General features: G+C 37.1%; 1 long non-coding RNA gene across 7 annotated transcripts in view; it reads right to left on the bottom strand.

Annotated features, from left to right (window-relative positions):
* Positions 1-12892, bottom strand: part of LOC144291659 (uncharacterized) — an 87016-nt gene that overhangs the window by 53322 nt on the left and 20802 nt on the right. For all 7 annotated transcript variants that reach the window (XR_013359029.1, XR_013359025.1, XR_013359027.1 and 4 more), the window contains exon 4: positions 4577-4656. This is a non-coding gene — a long non-coding RNA (uncharacterized LOC144291659). The remainder of the gene's footprint in view (positions 1-4576; positions 4657-12892) is intronic.

The following is a 12892-nucleotide window of genomic DNA, read 5'->3' as shown; positions in this document are numbered from 1 at the left end:
TCTGGAAGAATCCATATCACTGTAGTGATCCCTCCTCCCTGTGCTCCTGTTCCCCCTTTAGTTGATGCCATGGAATGTCATATCCATTGGATGCACTGAATTGTCTGTGTACTTTGTCTATTTAATGAGGTTATGACTTTGTGTGAGGGGAAGATAGGAGTTATCCATCTTCTTCATTTCACAAAACACCTGCAAGCTCTCCATCATGGTGTTGTTTTCAATACTATTTATTAATTAATTTTTCACTTTTCGAAGTTTTAGTGCGTTGTGAAATCTGGGATTTTAACAATTTTTTTCAGCAATTGCAAGAAAAAAAATTATTTGATGCCTGAGAATGAAATAACTATTATCAGCCAAAGTGCTCTTTCTCTAATGCAGTAGAAAATGATGGGAAGGGCAGAGAATCCTGTCAAAAGTGTGTACGAGCTGCAAGTGTGTCATTCGAATGATCAGTCTTGTATATGCTTCACATAAAGCAAAGCTCTTCTTGTGCTTCTTCGTGTAGGCAGTTGGTTTGGGACTATTGCACCCTATGGTCTTCAGATGAGTGCTTAATCACAAACAAGGAGATTTTTTAGACACATGACAATAGCTTTTGTTTGAAAAGGACTTCAGAGGTTAGAAAATGCATTATCATCTTTGCATTAGTTAGCTCAGGCTGCCATCACAAGCCAATACAGATGAGGCGGCTTAAATAACAGAACTTGATTTTCTCACAGATCTGGAGATCAGATCTGGGTATCAGCATGGCCATTCTCTGGTTAGATTTCTTTTCCCGGCTTATAGATGGCTGTTTTCTTTGGTCCCCTTGCCTGGGCCTTTCCTCTGTGTATGCAGGAGGGAGACGGAGAGATAAAAAGAGAAAGAGAGGGAGAGAACTCTCTGGTGTCTTTTCTTATAAGGGCCTTAATCCTATCAGATCAGAGCCCCCCCTTATGACCTCATTTAACCTTAATTACTTCTTTAGAGGCCCCATCTCTAACTATAGCCACACAGGGGTTAAGGCTTCACCATACAAATTTTGGGGGCACACAAACATTAAGTCCAGAATTAATCTGCTACCATCTGTAATCCTCAGATCAGTGAAGGAGGGCAAGGATTTATATCACCATTTGTCAATGAAGACAATGAAGATTCAGGAGCTTGAGGGTTGTTCCAAATCACTGAAACGGGAAAAGGTAAAACTGAGACCTATCATGTCTCAGTACCTTTTTTCCATGTTTCTCTACTTTAAGAGTGCTGGTAGCAACTTTGAGATCAGTAAGGAAGTCCTGTGGAATGCTAGGTAATATGAATTTTAACGTGAAAGAAATCTACCCTTTTATGTTGGCTTTTTTTTTTTAAAAAAAAAAAAAAAAGACTTTTTCAGATGCACCTAGAACCCAGGGGATGGGCAGAGGGTCAGGAAAGGAAAGCAAGAAGAAATGAAACAATAATGAGGCTTCAGGGTACCCCCTACCATCTTCAGATCTAAAGCTGACAACAGTAGAAGTAGGGGAAGCAGTGCAGAAACGTGTTGTGGATCTCAGTGTTTGTTAAGAGGTACTTTAAAGAAACACTCTTCATAGCAATACGGTGGGTCATAATGGTAGGATTATATTTACTAGATGTTAAAACTCGTTCTTTAGTTGTTAACCTTTTATAAGTACTCATCAGCAGTGTATTTCTTTAGAGTCTGAGATACAAAAAGGCCATGCCCGTTATTCATTATTTTAAACAACATGATAAAGAGACATGATACAAAGTAGAATTTTGGAGAAGAACATCTTTTACTATGTGATAAAATTTGTATTTTCAAAGGGAAAAAAAATCCAACGGTAATAACAACAATAGCAACAAAAGGACAAGAAATCAAGCTTCTGGATTTCTAAGGATTCTCATTAATTTTTCCTTAAATGTTTTAGCTTTTTTTTTTTTTTTTTTGACAAAGCACGATGCTAGCTTTGGTGTGATGAACGACCAAGGAGATGGAGATGTACACCTTTCTTTGAAGTGAGGATCATTCAGGCTTCCCTGGTCCTTAGAAATGTCTCATGTTGCCCATTGTCTGCTTCCATTGGCTCTGAAGGAGGCCACCATCCACATTCTGTGCACTTTCCTCTTACCCTTCCACTCTGCACATCCATCACCAAAGCACTGTTCTCAGGGACCTGGGCTCATAAGTAAAGAGAATTGGCTTCATATTTTCCTCTGGAGGAAGGACTTTTTCTTAACTGCTTAATGTATCAGTTAACTCCCTCTTGTCTGCTTAAGGTACTCAGTTACTCGCCAGTGTTCACAGGGTCAGTTGTGGACTCTAGAACTCTCCAGGAAGTTCTATGTCCCAGGCCTCTCCTCCAATCCCTCACCCTTCACCATTCACATCCAAGGCCAGGCTGGCTCTTGACTCTCTGCCTTTATTATTATCATTAGTAATAGTACTGGTATTATTATTATAAAAAAACACATAAAGTTTACCATCTTCACTATTTTTAAGTGTTAACATCCAGTGATGTTAACTATATGGACATTGTTGTGCAATAGGTCTCCAGAACATTTTCATCTTGCAGAAATGAAATTCTACACCCAATAAATAACTTCTCATTTCCCTCCCTTCTGACCCCCTGGAACCATCCTTCTATTTTTTTTTTTTTTTTGTTGTTTGTTTGTTTGTTTCTAAGAGTTTAACTACTTTAGATACTCGTATAAGTGGAATCATGGAGTATTTGCCTTCTTATGCCTAATTTATTTCACTTAATACAATGTTCTCAAGGTTCAATCATGTTGTAGCAGGTGACACAATTACCTTCTCATTTAAGGATAAATCATATTCCGTTGTATGTATATACTACATATTGTCAATCTATTTGCCTTTTGATGGTAGCTTCTACGTTTAGTTATTGTACATAAATGCTGCCAAGTAAATGAAAAGCTGTACAACAAATGAGTGTGTAAATATTTCTCTCAGATCCCATTTTTAATTCGTTTGGATATATATCCAGAAGTAGAATTGTTGGATTGCATGGCAATTAAATTTTTAAAATTTGGGGAAATTCTATATTGTTTTCTGTAGCAGCCACACTGTTTTACATTTCCATCAATCATGTATAGGAGTTCCAATTTTTCCACATCCTCATTAATACTTTTTATCTTCTGTTTTTTTTTTAAGATTTTATTTATTTATTCATGAGACACACACACACACACACACACACACACACACACACACACAGAAGGAGAGAGAGAGAGAGGCAGAGACACAGGCAAAGGGAGAAGCAGGTTCCATGCAGGGAGTCCCACGAGCGACTCAATCCTGGGTCTTCAAGATCACGCCCCAGGCTGAAGGCAGCGCTAAACCACTAAGCCACTAGGGCTGCCCCTATCTTCTGTTTTGTTTTTGATTCTGGCCATACTAATGGGTGCGAGGTGATACCTTATTGTGGTTTTATTTACTTTTTTTTTATTGCAGTATTAATTCATATTTCCCTGATGATTAGTGATACTGAACATCATTGTGTATGCTGGTTGGTCATTTGTATATATTCTGTGGAGAAATTCAAGTCCTTTGCCTATTTGTTTTATTCAGGTAATTTGGGGTTTTTGTTGTTGTATTGTAGGAGATGTTTATATAATTTAGGTGGTAGAAGTGATCTGCAAATATTTTCTTCTATTCCGTATATTGCCTTTTCATTCTTTTTGTTAAAAAAAAAAAAGATTTTATTTATTTATTCATGACAGACACAGAGAGAGAGGCAGAGACATAAGCAGAGGGAAAAGCAGACTTCCTGTGGGGAGCCTCATGTGGGACTGGATCCCAGGACTCCGGGATCACCACCTGAGCCAAAAGCAGACGCTCAATCATTGAGCCACCCAGGTGCCCCATCCTTTTCATTCTCTTAATTGTTTTCTTTCCTGTGCAGAAGTTTGTTGTTGTTGAAGTTTGATGTAGCCCATTTTGTTTATTTTTCTTTTTGTTGCCGGTGCTGTTGGTGTCATAATAATAAAAAAAAATTATTGCTGAAGTCAATGCCATGGAGCTTTCTCCATTTGTTCTCTCCTAGGAGTTTTAGTTATAATTTCAGATCTCACATCTATATATTTAATTGTTTTTGGGTTGTTTTGTGTCTATGGTGCCCCGTGGGGGTCACAGTCATTCTTCTGCAAATTGAGATCCAGTTTTCCCAACACCATTTATAAAGAGACTCAAATTCCCCACCAGATAGACTTGGCACTCTTGTTGAGGATGATATGACCACATAGGTCGGAGCTTTCTATTCCATCCCTTTGGTTTGTCTTTAATCTAGCACTGGATTTGATCCAAGCACTGATTTGATTACCATAGCTTCAGTTTTATAACAAGTTTTGAAATCAGGAAGTATGATGACTCCAGCTTTGTGTTTCTTTCTCAAGACTGTTTAGGCTATTCATAATATTCAACCATAGAAGTATTTCAAAATTTTCTTGAACATTTCCTAATGTGGGATCATTAACATTTTATTTTTTATTAGTATCAATGACAGAGCCATAAACATCTGTGAACTGAGAAGAGTTCTTGTCGACTAAAAGCATAGGAATAAATTAAGGGTCTGCCACTTACCAGTTGGGTATCTTTGGACAATTTTCTTCATGTCCTGATCTGGCACCTCATCTAGCAAACAGAGTGTACCACTCACAGAGCTGTTGTGAGAGATAAATGAATTTGTATGCATAAAGCAATTAGAACAGCACTTTATACCGTAGGAGCTTGGTAAAGGTTGGTTATAGCCTTTTATTCCTGCTATGGCTTCTGCCATATCCTAGAGATAGAATTGTTGAACTGTTTGTTCCAGTTGTGAAATAATTGACATATATCACTCTATAAGTTTAAGGCATACAATATGATGATTTGATTTACATATATAGTGAAATGATTACCACAGTAAGTTCAGATAACACCCCTTCTCATAGTGATACAATAAAAAAAGGAAAAAGAAGAGAAAATAAAGAAAAGTTCTTGTGATGAGGACTTCTAGGCTTTACTCTGTTAGTAACTTTGCTATATTGTTAGCTGTAGTTATCATGCTGTACATTACATCCCTAGTACTTATTTATCTCACAAGTCTGATCTCTTTTTCTGTGAGTTTGTTTTTGTTTTGTTTGCTTTAGATTCCACATACGAGTGAGATCATTCTATTTCACTTAGCGTAATGCCTTCAAGGTTCATTCATATTGTTGCAAGTGGTAGGATTTCTTCATTTTTTATGGCTGGATAATATTCCTGTGTATGTATGTGTGTGTGTGTATGTATGACATTTTATATATATATATATATAATATATCTCACTATATATATATCACAACTACTTTATCCAGTCAGTGGATATTTAGGTTGTTTCTATGTCTTGGCTATTGTAAGTGATGCTGCTATGAATGTAGAGATGCATATATCTCTTCAAGTTAATGCTTTCATTATCTTTGGATGTATATCCATATATATTCTCCACAGCATTCAGATGTTTTCACCAGCCCTTCTGGTCAGATGGGGTTGGCAGACACTCTCTACAGTGGGTAGGGACATGTTTCAGTCTTTATGCCTGGTTGGGAGGGGGAAGGGCTAATCCAGGGTACTCTCAATTTGCCAGTCTCAAGGTTTGGAAGGGTCCAGGATCTATTCATAGTCTTGTGTATGAATCAATCCTTCTGCCGGTGCATAGCTCAGAAAGCCTCCATATCTGCTACATGGGTTGTTCTGGGGATAACCAGTTCTGTCCACCTCTCAGTTCAAACATCCTGGGTTACATGACTTCTTGGAGCCATTTTCAGCCCTTCCAGTCAGAGAAGGCTAGAAGGTGCTCTTCACAGCAGGTGGGGCTATGACTCAACATTTTCCTGGGCATGAGTAAACCAGGCTCTAAGACTGGCAGGACCCCTTGTTTGAGTATCCAAATCAGGCAGATTTGCACCCCACCAAATTCCCTGGTCACAGTGTGCTCCCAACCTTGTTCTGCAGATGAGCAAAGCTAGTAGTTGGGATTACTACTTAGGCACTTTAGGTATGAACTTGATTTTCCAAGATCTTGTGCTGGTTGCAACAAGCATCTACCTCCTTCTCTGTTACAGATTCCCAATGGTTGGGCCCTGTAGATTCCCCTGAAATCTTCAGGGTTCAAGAACAGAGTAGGGACTCCCACAAAGTGACCCACAGTGCTGAGGAAGGCAGGTTATTCCCTAGGGTAGTCTTTTCCTACTAGAGGAACCTGAGACTCAGAGGAGACTTCTTTTTGTGGTGCTGAACTGGCCCAGGGGAGGGGAAGTGCTGTCAGTGAATAGGCCCTTCTGTTCCCTTCTAATGAAGCCTGATTTAGTCTCCATGGTACAGAGCATTGCTTCAATTGTACCTCTGTGTTCCAGGATTTTCTTCATGGTGTCTTGATCTCAACTAGATGCAATTTGTTTTTCTTGGAGGATGAAGTCAGAAACAATTTATATTACCATTTTGGTGAGGTCACTCACTTATTGAACACTTTTAAGGCTGTACTGTTTATTGAATTTGGTTGTTTTAGTTGCAATTTTAAAAAATTATCCTCATGGTGAGGTGGATATGTTTTATAAACATTTATACAAAAAAAAATTTTTACAGGTTTTCTAAGGTTCTTAATCTGGAGTCTTTTGAAGGTCTGAATCGTAATTATTTCTTAATTTTCATTTCTCCTGAATCAGCCATCCTCGCTGTCAAGTTTGGGTATTGCCAGAACGATAATCACTTAAATAAGAAGAGTCATGTGTAAGCCGTTGTTTTGGAAACTGGCAGGACTCTGCAGTTTGGAACATGAGGAAAATGAATAATCTCCCACATATAGCACATCAACACCACTGTTGGGCATTCTGCTGAAACTAACTTTGCCTTTTCCTTTCTGTTTTGAGCATAAAAAGATAAACTCTAAAACTGAATGTCAACGAGATGGAAAAATGTGGACAAGGAGAGTCGGAATAAGGGTAGTGAAAGAGAGTGAAAAGATCCTTGTTTGTGATTGAAGCCCATTTAACTTATTCTTTTTTCAATCAGTATTTGGGACATTAAGTTCTTTTCAGTTTTTTTTATTCTTCCACACCAGTGAAGAATTGTAGGATGTTGTTAGGAAGTAATGTATATAAGTCAAATTGAACCAAAGAGACAAAACCCTGTATTGTGAATAACATTTTTATGATAGGATAAGACCTTACACAATTGTGACTGAATCTAGAAGGTAAGGAACTGGAGGGGAAATTGAAGAATTGGTGAAATGTTACTATCCTGCTCTTTTGAAAAATTGCACCAGATTAATACCTTTTTTTTTTACCAAGATAAACTTATATTGATATATCATCATCATCATCACCATCATCATCATCATCATCATCCTAAATCCAGAGTTTACCTTGGAATTCACTCTCAGTGTACATTGTCTTGGATTAGGCAAATGCACAATGACATATATCTGTCATTATCATATTTTGTAGAGTATTTTCACAAGTCTAAAATTCCTCTGTGCTCTGCCCACTTACTTGCAGCCCTTCACTCTGTCCATAACTAACATTTTTATTGTCTCCAATGTCTTGCCTTTTCCACAATGCTATTTATTTGGAATCACACAGTGTGTAACTTTTTCAGATTGTCTACTTTCACTTAGTGATACGCACTTAAGTTTCTTCTGTGTCTTCTCATGGCTCTGTGGCTCATTTCTTTTTAGCACTGTATAATATCCCATTGTTTATAAGTACCGCAATTTATTTATCCATTCACTTACTGAAGGACATCATGGTTGCATCAAGTTTTGGCAATCATGAGGAAAGCCACTGTAAATGTCTGTATGTAAGTTTTTGTGTGGACATGTTTCAAAGTCCTTTGGGTAAATACCAAGTTGTGCACTTTCCAGATTATATGTTAACAGTATGTTTAGTTTTGTATGAAACTGCCTATTTCCCAAAGAGGCAGTGACCTTTTGAATCTTTACCAACAATTTATTAGAATATCTGTTGCTCTGCATCCTCAGAATTGATGATGTTGATGTAGATTTGGGCCATTCTAATAGGTGTGCAGTGGTGTCTAATCATTGTTTTAATTTGTATTTCCCTGATGATATATCATGTGGAACTTATTGCAATAATTTTAAAACTATGTATTACATTTATCATTTTCTATTATTGCCATTAAATTGTTAACTTACACTTTTAGAAATTTATTTTTTTTAATTTATCATTTATGATAGTCACACACAGAGAGAGAGAGAGAGGCAGAGACACAGGCAGAGGGAGGAGCAGGCTCCATGCACCGGGAGCCCGACATGGGATTTGATCCCGGGTCTCCAGGATCGCGCCCTGGGCCAAAGGCAGGCGCTAAACCGCTGCGCCACCCAGGGATCCCTAACTTACACTTTTAAGCAAACATTTTTTCTTACCTTTTACGCCAAACAATTTCTGTAGCCTATCCACAACAAAACAACCCCTCTGAGTGCTCCCTACTATTCATTTCCTTCCAACTGTGACATAGGGATCATCTGTGATTTTTATTCCAAGTAATTACTAGTTTCTATCTTTTACATTATATTTCAACAGCTATTTTGACCTATTACTATTATTTAGTGATACTGTTTTCACAATTTGTTTTATTAAAGAATTTATTTATTCGAGAGAGAGAGAGGGAGTGTGTGAATGAGTGTATGGGCAAAAGAAGAGAATCTTTAAGCAGACTTTCCATTGAGCACAGAGTCCTATACAGGGCTGGATCTCAGGACTTGTGAGATCATGACCTGAACTAAAACCAAGAATTGGACACTTAACTGACTGAACCACCCAGGTGCCCCTGTTCTCACAATTCATTCTGTATTCTACAACTTCCTTTTTCTTAAATGTATTACATAACTGTATATATATAATGTATTATGTAATTATATTTAGAAAGGGCCTCTCTAATGGCAGTATTTCTAAGTCTATGTATGCCTGAAAAATATATATATATATATTTTAGCTACTTAATACTTCTTTCAATGGACAGGTACCACTCTTATTCTAGTTTATTTTAAATAACATTTTTCCCATTTATTTTATTCTACAACTTAAAAATGATTTTTCTTTACCTTTTCAGTTGTACAATTTCATCATATTATGCCTAGCAATTTTTTTTGCATGCTTTGATTTTTTCTTTGCATTGATTCTGCCTTGAATTTTGTTACTATCACTATTCTGCTCTGAGAACTTACTGTCATTATTTCTTTGATTACTTCCCCTCCTTTATTCTCTCCTTCCTCTTGGTCTAAAATACTATTAGGTTTCTTTTGGAACTTTTATTTTTACTCTTCATGGTTCTTGACCTCCACAAACCATTTTCTACGAAGAGAGAAGCCATCTGCTCCATTCTTCATCACACTAACTCAGTTGTGGTAATTTGGTTACATAGTACAACTTGAATCCTTGGGGAAAAAAATTGATTTCACATTTTAAATTTCTGAATTCTTTATCTTTTTAGGGGTCCTGACAGGGTTGCCACTGAGGGCTTGTAAGGTTGCTCTTTTATTGGAAGTCAACCAGAGAACCTAAATCCTTTCAACATTACCTATTGATATCATCATTGAGTAAAGACTAGTGATAGCATCTTTAATGACTGACTTCTTTGGGGCCTGGTTATCCTTTGTTGGTCACAGATGACTGTCATATAAAAGACACCCTTCCTGCCCTCACCTAGGGCTTGTTCCCTTATGTCTGGTTTCCTTACACTTCAGCATTTTGGGGATTTTTGTAAACCTGATCGCATAGCCCCCTATCTATCTCTCCCTACCTAGCCCTGCCTGGCCTTTACTCACTGTGTTTGTTTGCATTTATTTTACTTCTCTTTCGATGTAGTTCTGATTATAGGAGATACTGGTTCAGATCACTAGAACTGATTTGAATGCATATTCTTAAGCCAATAGGTTTTCCAGGAAGCCCCATTCTTCCTCTAAACCAAAAGTGTGCTTCTCATTCTGCAGTCTTTCTCTCCTGTTGGTTTCCCTTATCAATTAATTATCTTTCCTGAATTCTACAAATTGTTTGTGTTTGTGTGTACTTGTGTGTGCTTATACCAAGGCTATTATAGATTAAATATTTAAAATATCATAATGTCTTTCATATTTATTTTAAGGCCTTGAGGTAAGAGGTTATATATATATATATTCCCCATCTTGATTCATCTTTTCTTATTGAATATAAGAAATACTTAGATTTTAAAAAATAGGAAGTATTGGTCTACCCATAGCTGAGAAGGTGATACTTACAATGAGTCTTGGAAAATAGATAAAATTTTATCAAGAAAAAAGTTTGTCACAACCTGAAATCCTAAGGAAATCTCATCTACTTGGATATTGTCAGAGGTTTGTTGCATCAGTCCAGAAACTCCTCTTGGTATTTAAGAAAGAGGAATTTTTATACAGGGACTTAAACACAAAGTATAAGAAGGCTTATGCTGCTATCCAAAAATCAGTAATTACAAAAATCTGCTATCATCTTTAGGGTAGAGGAGCAGAAGGAAAAGTGGAGTTACACAGAGGCCATGCACGGTGTATTGATCAAGCGTTCAGGATCAGAAGTGGCCCCTGAAAACCCCCTATTGTGGCATAAGATTGTATTTTTCTCAGAATTAATAGAGCCAGAACAAGCCAATTTTCAGACAGTTAATGACAACTACTCTAAGGCTAATATATTTTTATCCTGTATTTTGGTTATAATAATTTTCATTGTATTTTTAATGGATTTAATTTCCCTTTCCATTTATTTGCATATTTTATTAGAAATCTTGGAATTACAAATGTTGAGTCAGATGAATATGTTCCATTGACTATTAAATATAACTCAATATGCAGCACCTTTGCACGACAAGGAGTTGGTGGTGTTTATTTGGAGTCAACATGGAAGATAATATTAGGAAATCTCATTGTATATAGTTGAGGCAATGTGTAGAAAGTATTTTGAGGAGTAAAAGGAAGAATGAATGTTGCCAGAAAACAAAATGAACTCCTAGGTCTACCCTACACATCAATTAAAGTACAGGAAACTAAAAAAGGCCTAGTTGGTACTAACAGTTCCAACTTCTGTAAATTTTATGACTATTCAGTCATTATTGATATTTTAGGATGATTGGAGGATACTTTATGGCTTTCAAATTAAGTCCTCACTATTTAAGATAACAAATTACACAAAGAGTCAGAACTGAAAACATATTTTATACATATATAAACTTGTCAGGCTCAAAGAGAAAATTAATTGGGAAATGTGCCTTTCCTGAGAAAAATATCAGGCACTGCTGTGTCCCAGCACGTGTGGACAATGTAGGCAGAAAATTCCTCTAGGGGAACAAGATGCTAGAAAGCTTCCTAAATTTACTTTTTGACCCCTTCAATACTAGCATGCTTGCACTTTTTGCCTGCATCATATCCCATTTGGTCCAACTTTTCTCACAGGCTGGAGGATCATGTCAGAGTAGGGTCAAGCTTGGAAGGGCATGAGAATGATTCCCAACAGATTCCATCTGCTGCCTATCTCAGTAATGCCACTTTCTGCAGCCCTGGGAGTTGAGTAAGTTCAACCAGGGAAAGGAGCTCTTGGAAAAGTGCAGCCCTTCTGGTGAAGCACGGGAGGATATCCTAAGGGCTATGAATAACAGATAGCACAACAACGTAAAATGAATGAAATAAATCTCTTTTAAAAATGAGAGAAGATATTATCCACATTAATCCTGAACACACAGTTTTGAGAAATAACCAGTGGTGCACACTCTGTGTATTTGTCAGCTATTGCTTAATAATGCTGCTACAAATAGATTCCTCATTCAGTGGCTTACCATGACAATTTAAATTTTTATTAGTTGTAACATGTCTGTGGTTCAACTGGAATTAGCCTCTGGTCTTCTTTACATCTCTCCATATTCTCTTTGGAAGCTACAGTTCCAAAGACATAGTGTTAAGGATCACTGAAGTGCAAGGGTCCACCCAAATGTGCACGTACCTATAACACTTTGCTCATGTCACAACCACTAATATTCCACTGTGCAAGCAACTCAAGGGGTGGAGAAGACAAATCTGTTCACCATGAAGCCACCCCAAAGACCTGATTTTAATTCTTTTAAAGGAAGAAGTAAAGAGTTGAGGGATTGATTCAATGTACCATTATCTACCCACTTGAACAAAATTATGTATTACCCTCACCTCTCCCATAAAGCACCCCAAAGTTCCATTTGTTTATGGCTTCAGGCCCAAAGCCCAGGAGTTTGGGATCTATGTCACATCTTGAAACAAATACTCTAGATTTGGAGACCCAGGAGCTCAAAGGCCACTTCACCTCCTCTAACCAGTCACCTTTGCCAACATTAGAACCACAGCACATAGGATGTAATAGAAACTAGATAGTTGTATGTAGCATTAGGTATGGAGACATGGTGGCTGAAAAAAATGAACTCAGTGGATGAGTAGAAGAACTACAAGGATAAATCCAAGGAGTGGATAGTGAGTCTGAATATGCCATTTTAGAACTCTCTTGAAGGCACCAGGAAGGGATAAAGAGATGGAAATAAAGACTGAAACACTGAAATAAGAAATATAGAATTAGAAGTCTCAACATCTGTTATAATAGGATTTTTAAGTGCTGAGAAAAAAAATAAATGGAGGGGAGGAAGTATTTTTAAAAATATAATCACAGAAAATTTTAGAATTGTTTAAAAATAGAGAACTTCATTTGACAGAGATGCTAAAGAGCCAAACAAGTAAGTAAGAACTGATATTCATAGCTGACACATTATATTTAAATATTGGAAGATTAAACATTAAGCAACGATTCTAATATGTTCTATGAATGGAAGAAGATTGTTTATAAGGAATACAATTCAGACTGAGTTAACCTTAGAGTTCTCAAAAGAATTACCAAATGC

The sequence above is a fragment of the Canis aureus genome, chromosome 20 (assembly GCF_053574225.1).
Source record: "Canis aureus isolate CA01 chromosome 20, VMU_Caureus_v.1.0, whole genome shotgun sequence".
Lineage (NCBI taxonomy): Eukaryota > Metazoa > Chordata > Mammalia > Carnivora > Canidae > Canis > Canis aureus.
Note: the sequence above shows the minus strand (reverse complement) of the source record. Positions and strands in the feature narration are given on the sequence as shown.